Raw genomic sequence first — 23706 nt, forward strand, 5'->3', positions numbered from 1 at the left:
AGATTTACGGGTGAAAATTGTAATTTTTTTTATTCATATTAATCTATATTTAAAATAAATTTACACTATTATATAATTAATAGTTAAAATTTAATATTTTTATAATTATTTTTTTTTATATAAAATTTTGAATAGAACCGATAAAGGTGGGCCTCAGAAAATGTGTCAAGGCTGTGGAAAAAGTGGAAAGGTAAGGTTAATGCGGTTTATGTATATTTATATTATCTGAGGTTATTATAGAAATAAAGTAGGTTAAGGGCAATTAACCATGGTATGATTAGTGTTGAGTAAATCTGAGACCAGAGTAAAACGGTATGGTTAATATGCATGAGTTTAACAATTAACCAAAGTTTATGAGGTTGAACAAGATTCCATTGGAGAGGTTAATTAAGGGTTAGACTATTGAATAGTCTTCGAAACATTTCCAGACATTATTAAGGGGCCTTAAATCATAATTCATGAAGGGCTGGCTAGGCAGGGAGATTGAAATTCCTAGGACAAATGAGATTATGCATTTTATATGCATACTGTGTGTATTTTCAACTTAGCCGGCATCATTTTGGTATCAGAGTAGAATAGTGGTTGAGACATTTGGTAAAGCAGCACAAAGAAATTCTGTGTGAAAATTTAGAACACCGTTATGTGTTAAGATGTGTATGCAAGCAAGAGGAGATCAGATTCTAATCTGACAAACAGTAGGCACACAGAGATAAAGTATAGCAGAATATTGGGAGAACTTGTAGATGCAAGGAAGCAAAGAACAATCCATTCAAAGTGCAAGTGAATGGTAGAACAAGATCATGCATAGGTATTGTTGCAGCTCAGAAAGGCAATTCCACAAAGAATGTGGGTAGAATTGCTAAGGGATAAAAGAAGTGAGTAAAATTTTCTGAATGAAAGCAGAATGTGGCAGAACCTTGAGGAATTCAACAGAGGTTGGATAAATAGGACAATTGTGTTCTTAGAATATGCAGATGAGTTGAAGCCTAGAAGGAGCAGAGAGAAATGCTCAAAGGAGGTTCCAGAGATAGCGAACCAAGAGCTTGCCAAAAGACCAAGTACAAAGGAAAGCTTGATGAGGTAAGTGGAAACAGGTAGGACTTGCTGTTGCAGAGGCTTTAATGCAACTCATAGTGAATGAGTGAGGAACTCATAGATATGGAGAAGAAGATGACTATTGATAGTCATAGTGGAGGTTCTGAGGGAAACCACAACAGAAGAAAAGTGAAGAAGGAGAATGCCAAGGCAAATGGAAAGAGGATGAATCAAGCGGAGTTTGACAAGGAGATGGCTGAGATAAGAGAAGAACTTGATGTGTTAAAAATGCTGCTAGAGGAAAGCCAAAGACTAGGTTGGGTGTTAAGGAAGAAGCCAATGAAGTGGCATAAGTTACAGAGAAGGTTACGACAGAAGCAAGTAAAGTGGCTGATGGAAAAACTCAGAGAAGCTGAGTTGGAAATGGAAGTGTCCATTTGTGAACCAGAGCAAGGTGAAGTTCTGGGTGAAGATGAAGACTTGAAGACTGAAACTTCAAGTGAGACCAAAAGGTCACATGATTTTAAATCTGATAATTTGTGTATATTTGCAGATGAAACATGCAAAGAAGGACAATTTGTTGATATTGTCGTAAAGGAGGAAGAAGACAGACAGAATCTAAATTTTGTTCTGAAAGAAGAAGTAGAGAAGGATATTGAGCAATCAAGTGAAGGAATTGATGAGATTGAAGAGAAGAGCATTGAAATATTTCTGTGTCATGTAGAGGACTTGGAACAACAGGAGGTCTTGGTGATTGAATCATCAAATGAGATCATGAGGTCTTGTGGTTTTACAACTAACAAGTTGTGGGTGAATGCAGATATTGCTGAAGACAAACCTTATTATGGAACTATCTTGAATGAAGCTGAAATTTTCCCAGTAAAGTATGATTATGACTGTCTTTCAAATGAAGATCAAGTTGAGTTATTACAGTAGAAGGAGTTCATAAATTCCTTGTTTAGTGGAAGCAATATCTTCAGTGGAGATGAGACTGTCATGTCTTATGATAAGGAATTTTCTATTGATGAGGACAAAGAGGAATTGATTTTCTTAAATGGCCAAAGGGAGAGTGATGGACAGACATCTAAAACTATCACAGAGATGAAGGATCATAACTTTATTCTAATAAAAAATGAAGAAGTAGTGTCAACAAGAAGTTATACTTGTGACAAAGAAGAAGATAGTGAGGATTATACAAAGCTCTTAGGAGAAATTCCAAGTGAGATGGAAAATTTATGGCATGAGTTAAATCTTTTGGAGAAAAGGCTAGAAAACCAAAAAGTAAGTGTTCAGGTTGTAAAATCAGAACTGGATGAGAATGAAGAAATTCACTACAGCGGACAAGGACAGGAATACATTATTAAAATAGATGGTGTGGAGGAGAGACTAGCTGACAGTCTTGTGAATTCTGTTGAGAATTAAAATCAACATACTGATGTGTTGATAGAAGAGTAAGAATCAGAGCAGCATATTGATGTGTTGCCAAAGGAAGAAAAGGAACATAAGCCTTATGATTTTTATTTTTATAATTGCTGGAGAAAATTTGGCACAGATGAGTAGCCAAATAAAATGAAAGAGGGTAAGGATGAAAGGGAGGCAGAACAAGTAAGAATGAGAGAATAAGTAAAAATAAGCGAAGAAAAAGTAAGTGTAGGAGAAAGAGTAAGTGATAGAATTCGACAAATTCAAAGTGAAGAACAGAAGCTTAAAGAGTTAGTAGATAGCAGCAACAACCTGAAACAAAGAGAAAGAGGTAACAGTAAGTGGCAAAGTATGGACCAGCCCAAGGATGTGCTGGAAATGGAAATTGAAAAACTATGGCAGTTGATGATGAAACAATCCATATGGAGAAGATTGATAGCAGCAGGAAGGATGATCAATCAGAACTTGAACCTGATTGACAAGGAGAGGAAAATAAAATAGAAGATAGTAGACATATAGCAACAGCAAAGGCACAGAGCATTCAGACAACTACAAACTAAAGTTTGGGACCCTGGAGGTTTTCTATCAACATATGAAGACACATGATCAGGAGATCATGAACATTTTCTACTTTGGGAGTCTAATGCAGGAGCATTCAACTCAACAATATCATTGTATTTTAGTAGACATAGGGGGTCTTGTATTTTAAGGCATTTGGTTTCCTAAGTGTTGAATTAATGTAATTACTTAGGTTTTGAGTGATTTTAATGAAAATAGGAATTAATTAAGTATTGTGAAGCATATTGTAAATGTTCTCAAATGTAGGAGAACATGAGAGAATTAGGATAGTTGAGAGATTGAGATATTTGAGAATTAATTGCAAATCTTAGATTATGAGTTAGTTCATGATTTTGTGGATTAGAGAGGATCCTTAGAGATAAGGAAGAGATTTGAGGGTTTTTTTGAGAAGTTTATGGATCTAAACCAGGAATTGGTTGTAGAATCCTTTAGTATAAATGTAAGCCTAAAATGCATAATCAGGGGTTAGCTAGTTAGTTAGGAATTAGAGTGTGAAGAGTTTGATTGTAAGCCGACGGATAGATTGTGAAACAGAGACCACTAATATTGGAAATCACGTCGTAGAGAAGAAATTGTGTAAATACCTGTTTATAAATACAAACAACTCGATTCTGATTTATGTGTGTGTGTGGAGCAATTTAGCTATAATCTGTGTGTGAACTAGAGTAAGTTCTATGTAACAGAAGTTGCATGTGTAGAATCAGAGGTGAAATATAGAGAAGAATAATAGAGAGGTGTTACGGCTTTGTACACACCAAAAGTACAGGAGGAAGCTTTAATGTTACAGTGGAGGTGAAGGAAGCATAAAGGCGCGAGCGGAGTTAAGGAGGAATTTGTGATGCAGAGTAGCTAAATACTAGAACCCTGGAAGAAACCTGAAACCACAGGAACACTAAGAAATGGCCTAAACATGGAGTAGACAGAAAGGAACGAGAATCTTCAGATCTTTAGATTGACGGATATGAATGGCGGAAGAAGGATGGCAGAGGACTAGATCACGGGGATAGGAGAGCAGAAATTCTTGATCGGGGTTGAAGGCCCGCAATCGATCTCAGCCGTCGATCGCAAATTCAAATGCTTATGTGAAGTCAACTACAGGGGTTGAGCGTTTGGTAATCTGCGTGATAGTTGAAAGGCCACAAACCGTTGGATCACAGCTAATGCTGACCGTTGGATTAATATCGCATCGCATCATTCATGAGTGAATGAACCTTGGCCAGAAGAAATTGTGATATGTGATGTGTGATGATTGGGTGAACCATCAACCGTCAAATTAATGAGGAGATCAATGGTGGAGGATGTCGATTGGGTTTGTTGATCGGGTGGATCAACGACTGTCGAATTGAATGGTAAGATCAACGACATAGAGTGAAGTGTCCGTGCAAAAAGGGAAAGTCAACGCGGAAGTCAATGTGGGACCAGTTGCTGTTCAAATACCAATTGTTCTTCAATTTTTGTTCAATAGCTGTTCAATTGTTGTTCAATTGTTGTTCAGTTGTTGTTCAATTGCTGTTCAATTGTTGTTCAATTGCGGAGCGAACCCGAGTAGTTTATAGACGCGAGTTAAAGTTATTTGAGTTCCAGAGGACGAGTGGAGATCACGCGACAACCATTGATGGAATGAAATCGATGGTGGAGATTGAATTGATAAAGGTGGGCCTCAGAAAATGTGTCAAGGCTGTGGAAATAGTCGAAAGGTAAGGTTAATGTGTGTTAAAGAGAGATTCCATACACGCTGGCAGAATTTTATGTTAGTGGAAAAACCTGTGAACAATTTATGAAACCAACGTTTCAGACTAGCTAGGTGAGTCCATCATCAGGGCAATGAGATTTGTATTTTGAGAAGAGAGGGTCATGAAATTATGGTGCTATTAATAATTGTTTAGAAAAATATTTGATATCTTTTTTATTATTAGTGTCGGCCTAATTGGTTCGTAATTATTAATTTTATATATATATATATATATATATATATAATTAATTAATTTTATTTATTTATTTATTTAATTAATATTATTAATATTATTATTATAATTTTAAATTTTAAGTGACAGGGTTTAATGATTGATTATATTTAAATGTATTTATTTGTTTTATATTTAATTATTTTATTTTATTTGTTTATTTATTTATTTTATTTTATTTATTTATTATTATTATTATTATTATTATTATTGTTATTATTATTATTACATTTATTTATTATTCTTATTCTTAGTTATTTATCTATTAATTTATTATTATTAATATTAATATTAATATTATTATTATATATTATTTTTCTTTTATTTTTAGTTAATTATATCATATGTTATATAAATAAGTTACTTGTTATGTATTAGTTTGAATTGAAGTAATAATTTTTATTTTTATTTTTATTTTTATTTTATTTATTTATTTATTATTTTTTTGACTTATCAAATTTTATTAAAAGGGAGTTAAATAGATTGATTTATTTGTTATATTATTAGATTAATTTAATGCTTTTTCATTTTATTTAATAAGGGTTTCCAGGTGCTACTTAATTTTAGACCGTCATCCCTATTCATGTTGTTGGAGGATTTCTCAATTTCAATTGCCTCTTTCACTCTTCTTTTTAAATAATGGTCTTCCTTGTGAATTAATTTTGCTTGTTCCATACAGATATAGTGTGAGGAGGAACATGCGTGCTCTGCCCATTGCAACACCATGTGTTTGCTCATAGATTTTACCTTTGAAACTGAAGTATGAAGATCTAAGGCAAATGCCTATTAGTTCCACAGTTTCAAGGTCCGTGATTTTCTTCAATACTTCTATGGCTTCATCCCATTGAAGAAAATCACAGACCTTGAAACTGTGGAACTAATAGGCATTTGCCTTAGATCTTCATACTTCAGTTTCAAAGGTAAAATCTATGAGCAAACACATGGTGTTGCAATGGGCTCTCCATTATCACCATTGATTGCCAACTTATACATGGAACACTTTGAGAAAATGGCCCTTAGGTCTTTCCCTTTACCCCTAAAGAATGGAAAAGATATGTAGATGACATTTTTGCTAAATGGAGCCATGGTTTGGATAAACTTGAGGAATTTTTATCTCATATAAATAGCCTCTCTAAACACGTAAAATTTAGTATTGAAATTGAAAAAGACAACCAACTCCCCTTCTTAGATGTCCTCCTTACCAAGAAAAATGGCAAGCTAAGCCACCAGGTCTTCAGAAAGTAGACACACACTGACAAATATCTTCATTCAAACTCCCACCACCATCCGAAACAAAAAGTTGGTGTCATCAAAACCCTAGCCACCAGAGCCTCCAGAATCTCTGACCCTGAACATCTAGAGGAAGAACTTAACCATCTCCATAAGGTCTTCTTAAACAATGGCTATCAAAAACACATTATCCAAAAAATAATTAAAGATTCCATAACCAATAAACATAAAAGCAAAACTCTTGAAAACCCTAGAATCTCCTTGCCCTATATTAAAGGAACCACAGATAAAATTGCCAGAGTTCTCGCCAAGCATAACATCATGGTTGCATTCACGCCCCCTAACACCCTAAAAAACATGCTTGACTCTGCTAAGGACTTAATAGACCCAAAAAATTACAAAGGAGTATACTCGATTCCCTGCTCTTGCGGAAAAGTTTATATAGGTGAAACAGGGAGATCCTTTGGAATAAGATTAAAAGAACACATTAATGATATTACAAGAAACAGGTCAGAAAAATTAGGTCTAGCAGAGCACGCATTTTCCTCCTCACACTATATCTGTATCGAACAAGCAAAATTAAATCACAAGACCATTATTTAAAAAGAAGAGTGAAAGAGGCAATTGAAATTGTGAAATCCTCCAACAACATGAATAGGGATGATGGTCTAAAATTAAGTAACACCTGGAAACCCTTATTAAATAAAATGAAAAAGCATTAAATTAATCTAATAATATAACAAATAAATCAATCTATTTAACTCCCTTTTAATAAAATTTGATAAGTCAAAAAATAAATAAAAATAAAAATTATTACTTCAATTCAAACTAACACATAACAAGTAACTTATTTATATATCAAAGGATATAATTAACTAAAAATAAAAGAAAAATAATATATAATAATAATATTAATATTAATAGTAATATGATTAATAATAATAAATTAATAAATAAATAACTAAGAATAAGAATAATAAATAAATGTATTAAAATAATAATAATAATAATAATAATAAATAAATAAATAAAATATAAACCAAATAAATACATTTAAATATAATCCATTATTAAAACCTGTCACTTAAAATTTAAAATTATAATAATAATATTAATAATATTAAATAAATATATAAATAAAATTATATATATATATATATATATATATATATATATATATATATTAATTAATTATGAATCAATTAGGCCGACATTAATAATAAAAAAGATATCAAATATTTTTCTAAACAACTATTAATAGCTCCATAATTTCACGACCCTCTCTTCTCAAAATACAAATCTCATTGCCCTGATGATGGACTCACCTAGCTAGTCCGAAACGTTGGTTTCATAAATTGTTCACAGGGTTTTCCACTAACATATAACAAAAAAAAAAAAAAAGTTAATGCGGTTTATGTATATTTCTATTATCTAAGGTTATTATAGAAATAAAGCGGGTTAAGGGCAATTAACCATGGTATGATTAGTGTTGAGTAAATCTGAGACCATAGTAAGAGGGTATGGCTAACATGCACGAGTTTAAGAATTAATGAAAGTTTTTGAGGTTGAACAAGATTTCGCTTGAGAGGTTCATTAAGGATTAGACAGTTGAATTTTCTTCGAAACATTTCTGCATGAGACATTATTAAGGGGCCTTAAAGTGTAATTCATGAAGGGCTTACTAGGCAGGGATATTGAAATTCCTAGGACAAATGAGATTATGCATTTTATATGCATACTGTGGGTATTGTAGGCTTAGACGGCATCATTAATAATTATTTAATTTTAATATATATATTGAGCTTAGAGGCTCATTTTACAGTTCATATGAGAGGATACGTAAGTTTGTCTATGTGTTTCCTTAAAAAATAAAAATAAAAATAATGTTCTAAATAGAAAAATAATGTCAACTATAATAATAAAAAAATGAATAGGTTGTAAAGTAATTAGAAGTAAAAAAAAATGTGTGAGTAAGATGTTTAAATATTATACTTTTCAAAAATATTTTAACAAGAGTTTTAAATAAATTATTTGAAGATGTATATTTTGAATCATTTATGTCAATATCAACATATATCTATATATAGAAAAAAATTGTTAAAATAAAATATTTTATTGTATATAAACATATATTCAATGTGAGTTATCAATAAAATATTTTGATATTGACATATACTTAAAAATATATTAATAATAAAAAATCATTTTAATTTAGATGTACATGTTAGGTCAAATATTTTAATATCAAAATTATATATATATATATATATATATATATATATATATATATAAGAAATATATTTATATTACTCATATATATTTTATTTAATATTTAAAAATACAATTTAAACAATAAAAAATAACATTGTATTTTACATTTTAAAAAGATTTACAGGTAAAAATTGTAATTTTTTTTATTTATATTAAATTTATATTTAAAATAAATTTACACTATTATATAAGTAATAGTTAAAATTTAATATTTTTATAATTATTTTTTTTTATATAAAATTTTGAATAGAACTATTTATGGTTTGTTGGCTTTTTTAAAACTAATACGTTCAAAATAACTCCTTTAAGTTTCTCAATTTTTATATATTAATATTTAATAAATCTTACACTACCGATACAAAAATTGTTCACATAAAGTTGAAATATTATTCCAACGATAAAGAAAATGGCTTAAAACAAACACTTATATGCATGAAAAGTGATTTGGAAAAAAAATTCCATAGAATCAAGTTCTCCGTCCAATATCTACCATGTTTTTATATTAATGTAATATATTCATTTTAATAATAAAATTGTATTATTTATCCGAAAAAGTTTTTGGATAAATCATGTAAGTATTAATTGAGGGTCAACTTTCGAATTTATTAATGAGGTTTATCATCGTCATGAATTTTGGAAACATTGATCTCAATCAATGTTTATCTAATTTATCCAAAAAAAAATTAAAAATTATTATGGATCAAAAAATTCTAAATCAAATATATTATTTATATATATAAACTTGGAGTAATTCTCTAGATCTTTCTATTATTAGCGATTTGTTGTGATTAGTTAGATTGGATCATATTCTTAAAGAATCCGTTCAATTCCTCAACACGTTTCTAATCTTATTTATGTATGAATGATTTTGTGAATCATATACAAGTGGCATGTGAGCAAGCACTCTTAGGTTGAGCTACCCTCACCTGAGAGTTGTCCATTTCAGTGATAGCTTTTCCATTGTTAATTTTAAGTTATAAATAGTGGGAAAATCTATCATAATTTAGTTGGGATGATTATTACTAGTTGTTATCCCCAATGCAGACTGACTCCTCATTGTTATTCAAGGAAATCATACCACCTAGAATTACATGTTGATAGTGCATAAGAGGGCAGTTTATCACTCCTGCAAGATACATCAAAAACAAACACTTCACCAAATAAAATCAGTTTTAGAAAATACCCTAAACCCAAATTATATATATATATATATATATATATATATGTTAAATCAAAATTTAAAAAAATACTCAATAAAGAATATCATTTCTAAATTCTTTTATTAGAAATTAAACTTTGTGAGAGATTTTTCGGCGAAAATCACATGGACTACCATTTGTCGACGCTTTTCGAACCAATTAGTGTGGTTCATCATCAGGACAAGTTGAAGAACCAGATCAAGCTTAGCAAGTTAAATAGTCTGAGCAGAGCCTCCAACGGCTAACTTGACCAACCGCTAGTTTGACTCTAGGACCGGGGTCAAAGTTATTTTATTAATATTTAGGACCAATCCCTTAATATATATATATATATATATATATATATATATATAAAAATATTTTTAATGGGTATTTAGTTCAAAAAAATATTATTAAAAATTATAAGTTAAATATTATTTAAAAGGAAATTTATCTAAATAAAGGACCTAATAATATATGAATAAATTAAATGCCTAAATAAAGTAAAAAAATATTATCAAAGATTATAAGTTAATTAATAATTAAATGGAAAATCAGTTACATAAAGGATTTTATAATATCTAAATAAAATAAAGTAAAATCAAAAGGATGCTAGGTTAGTTAGAAAATTATAAGTAGATTAGAATTAAAATGGAGAATTGGTTATATAAAGGACCTTCTACATATATAAAAATAATTGAAATGGGAGAATTATTAAAATAATAAGCTAATTAGAATTCACATGAAAAATTAGTCACAAAGAACCTTATAATCAGAAATGAAAAAATTAACTCTCTAAAAATAAATAATAATTAAATGAAAAAATAATGATGAGAAAACAAAAAGACATTAAAAAAATACTGGGATTTATTAATTTTATTAATTTTTGATAGGTGTTAATGAAAAAAAAATACACCCATATCGATGTCATTAACACCCATCAAAAATTAATAAAATTAATAAATCCCTGTATTTTTTTAATGTCTTTTTGTTTTCTCATCATTATTTTTTCATTTAATTATTATTTATTTTTAGAGAGTTAATTTTTTCATTCTGATTATAAGGTCCTTTGTGACTAATTTTTCATGTGAATTCTAATTAGCTTATTATTTTAATAATTCTCCCATTTCAATTATTTTTATATATGTCGAAGGTCATTTATATAACCAATTCTCCATTTTAATTCTAATCTACTTATATTTTCTAACTAACCTAGCATCCTTTTGATTTTACTTTATTTTATTTAGATATTATAAAATCCTTTATGTAACTGATTTTCCATTTAATTATTAATTAACTTATAATCTTTGATAATACTTTTTTACTTTATTTAGGCATTTAATTTATTCATATATTATTAGGTCCTTTATTTAACTAAATTTCCTTTTAAATAATATTTAACTTATAATTTTTAATAATATTTTTTGAACTAAATACCCATTAAAAATATTATATATATTTTTATATATATTTTAAGGGATTGGTCCTAAATATTAATAAAATAACTTTGACCCCGGTCTTAGACTCAAACTAGTCGTTGGTCAAGTTAGCCGTTGGAGGCTCTGCTCAGACTATTTAACTTGCTAAGCTTGATCTGGTTCTTCAACTTATCCTGACGATGAACCACACTAGTTGGTTGGAAACGCGTAGATACATGGTATTCCATGTGATTTTCGCCGAAAAATCTCTCACAAACTTGATATGGATCACAGAAGCCTGAACTCTAGAAATTAAACTTTTAAAAGTGATAAAATTTTATATACAACTAATATATAAATGTAACTTTTACCTAAAAAGATAAATGGTAATAATCAAATTAGCTATTTCCATAAATGTGTAATAATCAAATTTCTGTAAATTCACATCTTTATTTACATGAGCTATTTTATGAGGATGAATTTGTATTGTATTGTATTATATTAATTAATATTATCACAAATCAATTTATATAAATGTTAACTTTCACTCCACCATACACATATTCCGTCCATCATTCACTATTTCAAAAGTGAGAATATATTTGTACACTACCCACCCAGCCAAAAAGGTTTGAGTACATTATTTTTTTTAAATACAGAAATAAATAACTTAGTATTAATAAATTTATACACATTTACTCCACCATCACATTAATGAAACATCACCACCAACTTAGTGAAGGGATAAAGTTAAATTGATGAGAATTAGTTTCGTGAGGAGTGTTTTTGTTTTCTAAGAAAACCTTTTTCAATAAATTGATTGATGTCGATTACACGTGATGTAATAAAATAGCCAAGTGATTTTTATATTAATGCCAACTATATTATTAATCTGATGAATTTATGATAAAACTATATTTAAATAATTAAATATAGACTTTGACTATATCAATGTGAATTCTATGAAGAATTTATAATAAAATTTATATTTAGTTATAATAAATGATTTTTGTTTATATATTTATAACTACCGTCCACCATTTTTTAAGGGTAGGTTTATTCGTATATTATTAAACAAATTAAATTGTATAATATATATATATATATAAAATTTTATTAATTTTTGATGGGTGTTAATGACATCGATATGGGACCCTTGTGTTTTGGGTATTCTCTGAGGGAGAGGGGCAAATGTGAGGCTGAGATTTCGACCTCTGTGCTGGTGGTGGCATTTTTTCACACCTTCAAGTTAAACCTATTTACGGGTGTTTCTGGTTCTATGATGACGGATATTTGCATCTCGAGGTTTTGTGAAAGAAGTGGTGGGAGGGCTTTGAAGCTAGATGTATGGAACTTGTGTTGTGGTTTTAGTTCCTAGAGGTTGACAACTTATGGAGACTCACATCTTTCAGTCTCAGTAAGGCAGTGCAGGTCGTGGTCGATATAGTAGCTACTATGGGTGTGACCCCTTTTTAACCTCTATGCCTCCCAGACAATGCATGTGTTACAGGCAGGGGGGTGAGGGTAACAGCTTGTGCCAAGACCAACAAAGAGTGAGGCTCTTTGCTTAGGATTTTGCTGCTACATATTTTAATGTTGTGCCACCAGAGACAAGAAGAGAAATTCACACGCTGAAAACCCAAGTTGGGCAAAGTGGCAATCTCACTTGGATTTTGAAATCATGGATGAGGTATCTACTTGGGTTCAGTCCTTGGTCACACCAGTGGGCATAAGAAGAAGTATCTAAACTCAATGGCATTGCACTAGCAGATGAAAACTCTGCTCGGGTTGATTTTGAAGGATAAATAGGTTGAGAGGCATAAATTGTTTGCTTTCTTGGAGGACATTAAAAGAATGTTGAGGAACTATCATTTCACCTTGGACAAGCTAGCACATGTAGAGGGACACATACAATGTGACTCTGACACTGCCACACCTATTGGATCGAGTGCTAGAGACCCAACTCCCTTTTCATCTTTGAGTCTAAATGATACAATGGCTTGTCAAAATTTTAGTTTTTTGTTATGTCTCGTTAAGATAACTTAGTGATAAAAACTCTAGTAAATTTTTTGTAATCTAGGTCTCGTACTCTTGTCTATTATTGAATAAGATTTATTTAGAAAAATTCTAGTTTATAAAAGCTTTGGTATCCCAAGAAAATCACAAAAAAAACTTATATTTAAGAAATCATATATATGTGAATATTTAATAATATAAAACGTTAATTAAAAATATATTATTCTTTTATTTAAAAAATTATTAATATTTATGAAACCATTAATCGAATAAAATATTAAAAATAATTTTCCTGTACACATTTACTTCACCATTTTAAAAGTGAAGATATACTTGGACAAATCAATAGAATAAATGTTAAAAGTGAATATATATTTGCACAGTTCAATACAATAAATCAAATTGACAAGGAGTAATTTATGAATGAATAAATTAAATTGATAATGATTGATTTTATATGAAAAAATAAATTAAATCGATTAATTATGAATGAATAAATTAAATTGATAATGATTGATTTTATATGAACAAATTAAATCGATTAATTTGATGTTTTGTTTAGCGTGTTTTTATTTTAATGAAAAAATATTAATGGGGTTTAATAAATAATAATTAAGTTAATACAAATAATAATTTATTTTATATTAAGTAAATTATATTGGAAAAAGTAAAAATTGTATTTCAATAATTAAATAGATTATTAAAAAATTATTAAAAATTATTATTTAAAAAGTTTTGTTTTGTATTACTATATATATTAAGTTAAAGTGGACAGATGTATTTATTTTGGAATAAAATTACTAAAATTTTAAATTAATTATAAATAATTATTAAGTGGATAGCTTAAAATTCTAGCCAAAATCAAACACCATGGCCTGGCTAAACCATTGGGAGATCGACAAGAATGTTGCATTGCAAAACATTAATAACATTAAAAATATTGTTACTTCTAAGTTCAAAGAAAAAATGTGGTGTGAGAAAGATTTAGCAACTAAAAGAAAATTAAGATATTATAAGGAGGTCATCAATGCCACCCTAGAAGATCAAAAGTATCTCTCTATTTTAACTAGCTCAAAGAAGAAAATTAATATAACCAAGATTAGAACGAACTCTCACAAGCTCCATAGTGAAACGGGTGGTTGGGCAAACACTATGGATGGAAAGGTTCTGCCATCTCTATGAGAATACGAACATCGAGGATGAAAATCACTGTTGCAATAGTGACCTTCCTAGCCTTTTACGATGTCAAAATTATAGTGAGCTCGAAAGGCTTCTCTCCAAGCTATTGAGCATAGGAATAAAATCTTAATTGTAGAGCTGAGGCTTCTATGATCCATAACAAGTTTGCGAGAGATTTTTCGGCGAAAATCACATGAGAAACCATTTGTCGACGCGTTTCGAACCAACCAATGTGGTTCATCGTCAGGACAAGTAGAAGAAACAGATCCAGCTTAGCAAGTTAAATAGACAGAGCAGAGCCTCCAACGACTAAAAAGACCAACAACTACTTTTGATTAGGTACCGGGAACAAAACCCTTTTTAATAACTTAAGGGAAAAAGTTACCCTAGGGGGACCAATCTCTTAAAATAAAAATAATTTTATGATAATAGTTAAAAATATTAATAAATAATTAAAATATTATGTAAAAATTAATTCATGATAATAGTTAGTTAAAAATAAATAATTAAAAATTATATTTAGGGGGAAAAAAAAAAATTATCCTAGGGGACCAATCCCTTAAAATAAAATAAAATAAATAAAAATAATTTAATGATAATATTTAGTTAAAAATGATTAATAAATAATTAACACACATATATATAATTTTATTTTATTTTTTTTAAATAAAATAAATAATTAAAAATAGTAAGTTAAATTAGATTAGAGGAATTAAAAACAAGACTATTTTTATATAAATGAATATGAAAGAAAGAGAAGGTATGAATGACAAATTAATATAAGTCAACTTTAAAATAAATAAATAAATAAATAGGAATAAATAAATAAATAAAAATAAAAATCTAATAAACCAAACTTAAAAAAAATAAAAATAAAAATTAATAAATAAATAAATAAATCAAAATCAAAATCAAATAAACTAAACTAAAATAATAATAATAATAATAATAAAATGACGACTAGGACGAGAGTTCTGGGACCCAACACCGACTGATTTTCCAGCCATCATCTCTATTGAGATTACTCGACCTCTTTTCAATCTCAAGCGCCTCCCTAAATTTCCGATGATGGAAGTGTGAAACCTTAGCAATAACACTAGCTTCCTCAATACAAACATCATGATTGGTTTTCTCAGCATGCTCAGCTAAAGCGGAAGACTTAGTTCGCCTATGCTTAAGGTCTGCTGCATCGGGCTCTAAGGATCTCGGATAAGAAGAGTTTTGAGAAAGAAAAATCCCATCTCCTTGATATCTTTGTTGAGAATGGTTATAGTAGATTCATGGGTCAGAGGGATTTCCTTAAAGCTTCCAAGAATTCGCTGTCTCAACGAGAACCAAAGGAGCGAGTTCCAGGTGTCCATCTTCCGTATGTTCAGGGGACTACTGATAAGATTGGTAGGATTCTTAGGACGCATAGTGTCCCTGTGACCTTTAGGCCCCTGAACGCCATTCGCATGTCCCTCCGATCAGCGAAGGATCCTATCAACCCTAAAGATATGAAAGGTGTGTACTTGATCCCCTGTTCCTGTGGGACCCCCTACATTGGGGAAACTGGTCGCTCCATTAATTAGAGGATTAGTGAGCATGCAGCAGACCTTAAGCATAGGCGAACTAAGTCTTCCGCTTTAGCTGAGCACGCTGAGAAAACCAATCATCATGTTTGTATTGAGGAAGCTAGTGTTATTGCTAAGGTTTCGCACTTCCATCATTGGAAATTTAGGGAGGCGCTTGAGATTGAAAAGAGGCCGAGTAATCTCAATAGAGATGATGGCTGGAAAATCAGTCGGTGTTGGGTCCCAGCACTCTCGTCCTAGTCGTCATTTTTTTATTATTATTATTATTATCATTATTTTAGTTTAGTTTATTTGATTTTGATTTTGATTGTTATTTATTTATTTATTCCTATTTATTATTATTATTATTATTATTTTTAAGTTTGGTATATTTGATTTTTATTTTTATTTATTTATTTTTTAAGTTGACTTATATTAATTTGTCATTCATACCTTCTCTTTCTTTCATATTCATTTATATAAAAATAGTCTTGTTTTTAATTCCTCTAATCTAATTTAACTTACTATTTTTAATTATTTATTTTATTTAAAAAAAATAAAATAAAAAATAAAAAATAAAATATATAAAATAAATTTAAATATATATATTAATTATTTATTAATAATTTTTAACTAAATATCATCATTAAATTATTTTTATTTTATTTTATTTTATTTTGATGATGATGATGGTTAACGTCCGCTAGACCAAATAATGATCTATCGGACCTAAAAAGACAAATTATTTATTTTGATTTAAGATTTATTCCTATGCTCAAAAGGCTTGGAGAGAAGCTTCCCGAGTTCACTATAATTTTGGCATTGTAAAAGGCTAGGAAGGTCAGTATTGTAACAAAGGTTCTGAAATTGAGATCTAATGTGGTTGTATGCAGGGCACTCTAAGAGGAAGTGGTTTTCATCCTCGATGCTCCTATTCTCACAAATATGGCAGAACCTTTCCATCCATGGCGTTTTAGGAACTGCCCAGCGGCCAGTTTCACTATTTTAAGGGATTGGTCCCCTAAAATAATTCTTTTTATTTTTTATTTATTTTTTATTTTTTATTTTTTATTTTTTTCCCTTAAATATAATTTTTAATTATTTATTTTTAACTAACTATTATCATGAATTATTTTAATTACTAATTTAACATAACCTTTCAATTATTTATTAATATTTTTAACTAACTATTATCATAAAATTATTTATTAATAATTTTTTACTAGCTATTATTATAAAATTATTTTTATTTAATTTATTTTAAGGGATTGGTCCCCCTAGGGTAATTTTTTCCTTAAATATAATTTTTAATTATTTATTTTTAACTAACTATTATCATGAATTAATTTTTACATAATATTTTAATTATTTATTAATATTTTAACTAACTATTATCATAAAATTATTTTTATTTTAAGGGATTGGTCCCCCCAAGGGTAACTTTTTCCCTTAAATTATTAAAAAGGGTTTTGTTCCCGGTACCTAATCAAAAGTACCTGTTGGTCTTTCTATTTAACTTGCTAAGCTGGATCTGTTTCTTCAACTTGCCCTAACGATGAACCACACTGGTTGGTTTGAAACGCGTCTACAAATGGTTTCTCATGTGATTTTCGCCAAAAAATCTCTCGCAAAAATAAAATCTTAAATCAAACTAAATAATTCGTTACTTTACGTGCGATAGACCAAAGTTTGGTCTCACTGGACATTAACCATCATCATCGTCATCATCAGTAGTAATTTAATTTTTAGATAATGTTTTAAAATATTTTTACTAGGTGGATGGTAGAAATTTAACCTTCACATAATATTCTGAAATGCTCTTATTAATATTATCACATAATAATATTTTAAAATGTTCTTAGTGGTATTAACAAATCAAGTTAATTAATGACAAAGATGATGATGATGATTAACGTCTATTAAGAGCAATGTGGTCTATTAGAACTTCAGGTAAGAGATTAATTAAGACTCTTTAATATTTTATTTCTATGATCAAAAGAAAGGGATAGAAGTGTTCTTAGCTCACTATAGTTTTGTTGTTTTAATAAATCAAGGAGATTGGTGGTGTGGCAAATGTTTTGGGAATGGGAACTAATGTGAATAAGAAAGTGACAATCCAATAGACAATGCTTTTCATCTACCCACTTAGTCAATGTGACAGATTCTAGCACAACTATATAAATTAAATGACTAATAAATATTGATAACCATCAAAACACCTATCTATGAGAAGTTGTAAATCTTGAATAAAGTGGAGACGGCAAACACACCCTATAAGAAACGAAAAATGATTTAAAAAAACTTGGTTTTATTAGCTAACATTGTGTATATGATGAATAATATTTTCAAATTATTAAATATACATTATTTATATATTTTATTTTTTAAATAATAGAAATTTTAGAAGTGGTATATTTCACACACTTATGAATATAAATAATAATAATTGAAATAAAATTTATAATAATAATTTAAAATAAAATAATAATTTATTTTACTTTTAGGTTTTTGTTTTTTTATTAAAAATAAGTATAGTTATTATATTGGCTATTTATTTTTTATTTATATATTTTTTTATATGAGCGTTGATAAATATTAATAATGCTGATAAAACCATATTTATCAATTTAACAGCACTCTTTTTGCAATTTAACACGACTTGAAAATCAAAGTCCAATTGCGAACTCTAATACAAAACCAGGACGAAGACGATCTGATTCAGTTTCAACATATTGGCCATAATTTTATTATACACTGTTTTTTCAAGGGTTCAGATTCAGCCCATAGAGGAAGAACTGAGCATAATTTAACTACAGAGCTGTTGTATTGAAGATTGACGTCTGTTTGTTTAGTTACTCTAATAACGCGCATCATGGTAACGTCTATGGTGATACCAACTGTATTGCTTTTCTTCGGTATTGTAACTCTGATTTCGATTAACGCGTTCATTATTGTTAGAGCAATCAGAAGTCTGAGAAACAGGAGGCCTGCAGAGAGAGGAATTTCTTCTTTTCCTGTCAGTGGGAATGGTGTGGGTATGTCTCAGGAGGTCAGTGGGAATGATGTGGGGATGTCTCAGGAGGAGGTCAGTGGGAATGGTGTGGGGATGTCTCAGGAGGAGGTGCAGAAGCTGCCTTCCTTTGAATATAAACACGGTGGTATGTATATTATGTTACATAGAATGCTTTGCAAAGATGATGACCATAATGATGATAGGATTGAGAATGGATCATGGATGCATGAACTTGATTGTTTAGAGTGTGCTGTTTGCTTGGATGGATTTCAGAGGGGAGAGACATGCAGGCTGCTGCCTCTTTGTAGGCACACTTTTCATGCAAAGTGTGTGGATTCATGGTTGTATAAGAATCCCTTGTGTCCCATTTGTAGGACCAGTGCTCGACAGCATGGTGGGGAAAGAGGGACAGTGGTGATAGATAATGTGTTAGAGTTGGCCCAAGTTGGGGGCTGTGAGATGGGGAGTGGGACTAGAGATATTGCTATTGGGATTGCTCTACAAGGAGGGTTAAGAGGAGACAGGAGGTCTGGTTTTCATCCGTCTGAGATGTCTAATTTGGTATCCAATACACCTTCATCGTCAAGATCTTTTCCTACTGATGCATATATGTGGAATTTGATTTCAACTGCATCATTGCCGTTGCAGTACAGATCCAATGATGATGGTGGTGGTAGTGTGACGGCTATTGATGTTGTGAGCCTTAATCAGAGCCAGAGCCAGAGCCCTAATAGCCAGAGTAAGAATCAAAATTCATGCAAGTCGATATCAGTTCCAATCCCATCTTGCAGAGCCAATGGGGATGAAGGTATGAGGGGTTTTGGTGTTTTGAGCCCTAGCCAAAGCCAGAATCAGAATCAGAATTCATGCAATTCGATGTCCATACCGATGCCAACTTGCAAACCTCCCGACGATGATGGTGTGAAGATTAATGGCACTTCGATTGCTATCCAGAGCCAGAATCAAAATCAGATTGTGTGCGATTCAACATTATTTCTGCCACCACATTTGAGACCTCCTGATGATGAGGGTGTGAGAATCATAGGTGTTACATGCCCTGTTGAGAATCAGATACAGAACCTGGCTCGGGATGGGGATGCTATGGCATGACACCTAAATTGGGTTCTGCTGCAATTTCAGCTTGCTACGGTGGATGTAAAAACACAGGCCAATTATCTGTCTTCCTTTTTATCTAGGTTGAATTTTTGGTGCATATACACTTATATAACTACTAGTGCATGACCTGGGATTTTAGAATTGAGACTTCATCATTAATGACTTTACAGTTTTTATTCGAAGTTAATGAATTTCAGCTCAGGGCTGCTAATTTTCTAGATTTTTCTTCCTACTTCAAAGAATGTAAGTTATTGTTGACTCTCTTTGTATTTGCAGTATGATGGCAGTGTAATTATCTCGGGTCTCAACTCTTTTTCCATGTAAAAGCAAAATGCACTTATTTATGAGAAGCGTTCTAATGGTTGAGGTAGTAAAACTACAAGAAAAAATAAATCTGCAACTTTTGTGTTTACAAAATTTGCAAGCCAGTGATGACCCTGAGAAGTATGAGCTCGATGTTGGTAAATAATTAATCTCTCTATTTGTGGTTTTTCAAATAAAGTTGGATATGTATAGAAGCTTTCTACTTTTCAAATAAAGTTGTATATGCATAAATATTTATCACTCTTATCACTCATAAAGTGTAGATGAATTGGTTTGGGTGGACTTTAGTCTCCGGTTCAAATCTCATCGGAAGGGGTTGAGGTTCAAATCTCATCGGAAGGGGTTGAGATGAGAGCCACCTTTGGGGAATTAAACTATCCCAAAATTCGCCTAAGCTCATCTCTACCTGTAAATGAAAAAGAACATGTAAGCGAGCAGAAATGCCCTGAAACTTGTCTTTGCAATTTGAGGGGATAAATTGATGCCCTTTAAACTGCAGTAAAATATCTTAGGCACGGGTTAGGATAGATTACCATTCTGAAAAAAATCTCAGAAGTATCCATGTGATGATTTAACCGAGATTAGTTCGTCACACCCTGTCTCTCTGTTTTTGCATGCACTACACAATCAGTTGCAGCTGAAGAGGTTTTACTTTACAAGATGCTTTATGAAACGTCTACACAGCTTCAGAGAATAAGAATCTAGATCTGGTCACAACAAGCCTACTAGTCAGCAAAAGGTCTTGACTGTGTAGTATATCATGATATTAAGTTGAATACCTAAATCTAATCCTTTCACAACAGAGCAGTATTAGTTCAATCTAGCCATGGATGAATCCTGAGAAAAGTTACTCTTACATAAAGAAAACTCTGGCTATACCATACCTTTAATGTTTTCACAATAAGTTGGGTTTAGTTTTGTTGCTGAAAAAAAACGTGATGTAATTTCATAAGACATGGTTGTTTTGAGTCTTGCAGACAATTATTATGAAATATGGTAATGGATGGAGTGACCATTTAAAATTTTGTTAAGAACCATCTAAATCAAAACTTAAGCTTTTTTAATTGACAAGCATATGACTATCAACTATCCTCATATTGGCTTCTTGCGCATAAGAAATCTTACAGAAGAAACAGAACTGGGTGGTTCTTTCAACATACAGAAGAAACAGAACTGGATGGTTCTTTCAACATACAGAAGAAACAGAACTAATGGTCTTTCTCTCTTCTGGCTCTATATTGCTTAAGTGTGAAAAACACATATTACAATGCCCATTTTAGAACTTAGGATGGATAAATTTTCACAAATAGATGATCACATTCTCGATTCACTGACTGCTCTACAGATGTATGGCAGTGAATTGTAAACTAAACTTTGTGTAAACCGTTAATGTTGCCAATTAATTATTTTTGCTGCCAATGAAGCACCAAGAATATCACGAGCATGCCTTTCATGGCGCATATGGTTTTTTGACAAATATTTTTTTTTGGACCAAAAAAGATACTAGTTTATATAATTATATAATTTCTCTATACTTATATTCAGAGAACCAAATTCTTATACACTAACAAAGACAGCATATTCCAGCTATATATCAAAAAGTACATCTACTTTATAATTTCATAGCAAAATAAGTATCCAACAAAAAAATCAATTAATACAAAAGTTAATACAAACACTTAGTCATTGATTTCATAGCAAAATAAGTATCCAACAGAAAATCAGTTAATCCAAAAAGTTAATACAAACCCTTGGTGATTGATAAAACTAATAGACTTGTTTTTGAGGTTTTATAATGAGATTTGTTACAAGTGAAATTCATCTTATTTTTTAAATTCATATTTTTAATAAATTCTCATATTTTAATAAGTTAGACTTGTTTTTGAGGTTTTATAATGAGATTTGTTACAAGTGAAATTCGTCTTATTTTTTAAATTCATATTTTTAATAAATTCTCATATTTTAATAAGTTTTAGTAATCAAATCTTTGTAAAAATATATTTTTTAAAGAATTTTATATTTCATTTTACTCTTTAATTCTGTTGTAATTTTAAAATTAAATATTATTTATTATAAATAAATAAAAATTCCAAATTTAAAAAATAACATTTTTTGTATAAATATACAAATTAAATTAACAGTATTATATTTTCATTCCAAATACACTTCTCTTTCTAGATAACCATTTTAACACTTTGAAGATCGCATTATTTATATTGATTTTTAATAAAAAGAAGAAATATTTTATTAGAAAGTGTTGAGTAGACTTTAAACATAAACTTCTACTTTGGCTGTGTACCAATTTTAGTTGCTTCATTGCCCCCAGGGATCCATATCAATGGATACTATTATGGACTTTCTCATTATTATTGAAAAACACAATTATATATTTGTCATTGTCTTTGTAGGATTTCTAAAAAGTATATTTGTCATTGATTATATAGTTTGAGTGAGTCTAATGGTTATGAGCATGTATTTCCTCCTAAGAGGTCACAAGTTCAAAACTCGAGGGATAGAGTATTATTGCCTTAGTAGACTTAGCACTAAAATCTCTGTGTGGAGGTGGGTCCCTTGTTTCATGCCCTCCAAACCTAGTAAGTTGTGTGGAGGTGGGCACTTGTTTCATGCCCTCCAAACCTAGTAAGTTGTGTGGAGGTGGGCACTTGTTTCATGCCCTCCAAACCTAGTAAGTTGTTGGGTGTCAAGGTGGGTCCCTTGTTTCATGCCCTCCAAACCAAGTAAGTTGTGTTCCCAACACGTTGAGTTTGGCTTATTACCTACTTTCATTTGTAATTGGGACTTTTTTATTTTTTGGAAATTTGAGAAATTTTTGTGTTATTGAGTTTTAAATAAAAATTTATGTTAAACATGTTGATATATTTACCAGTAAAAACATAAACTATTGTGATGTTTATTAGTCTTTTATTGGCCGGGAAAAAAAATAAGAAAAAAAAAAAAAGTCCAAACCACAAAACTTAAATCAAAATGGTAGGTTGGGTCCCATCTTTCATGGCGTAATAAGGAAATGAGAAGACTACACTTTCCTGTCTTCATGTGTAAAGATGGATATAAGTGATGCCTAATTGCATATAGATGTCATGATTGTTCTTTCAAAACATGCAGTCCTACCTTACATTTATGTGTAAATCTAATTTGCATCGCATGAATGGGTAATGTGTCACTGTTGTAACACTAAAGGTACTGGAGCTTAAGTTAGTTCAATGATTTTTCTCTCATTTTGATTTTTAGCATGTGACCTTTGTACCTTCACAAAATATACATGGGAAAGTTATTTTATGAAGCATGCAATGAATCTACCTCTTATAATGGCTACAAAAGGTATAGTCTATGTTTGTGGTTCAAAAGGGGTTTTGTTTTTTAAGAAAAAACAAAGGGTTCATGAGTTCC

Source organism: Pinus tabuliformis, chromosome 8 (assembly GCF_031772625.1).
Source record: "Pinus tabuliformis cultivar Carrire ecotype Pingquan chromosome 8, CPIR1, whole genome shotgun sequence".
Taxonomy (NCBI): domain Eukaryota; kingdom Viridiplantae; phylum Streptophyta; class Pinopsida; order Pinales; family Pinaceae; genus Pinus; species Pinus tabuliformis.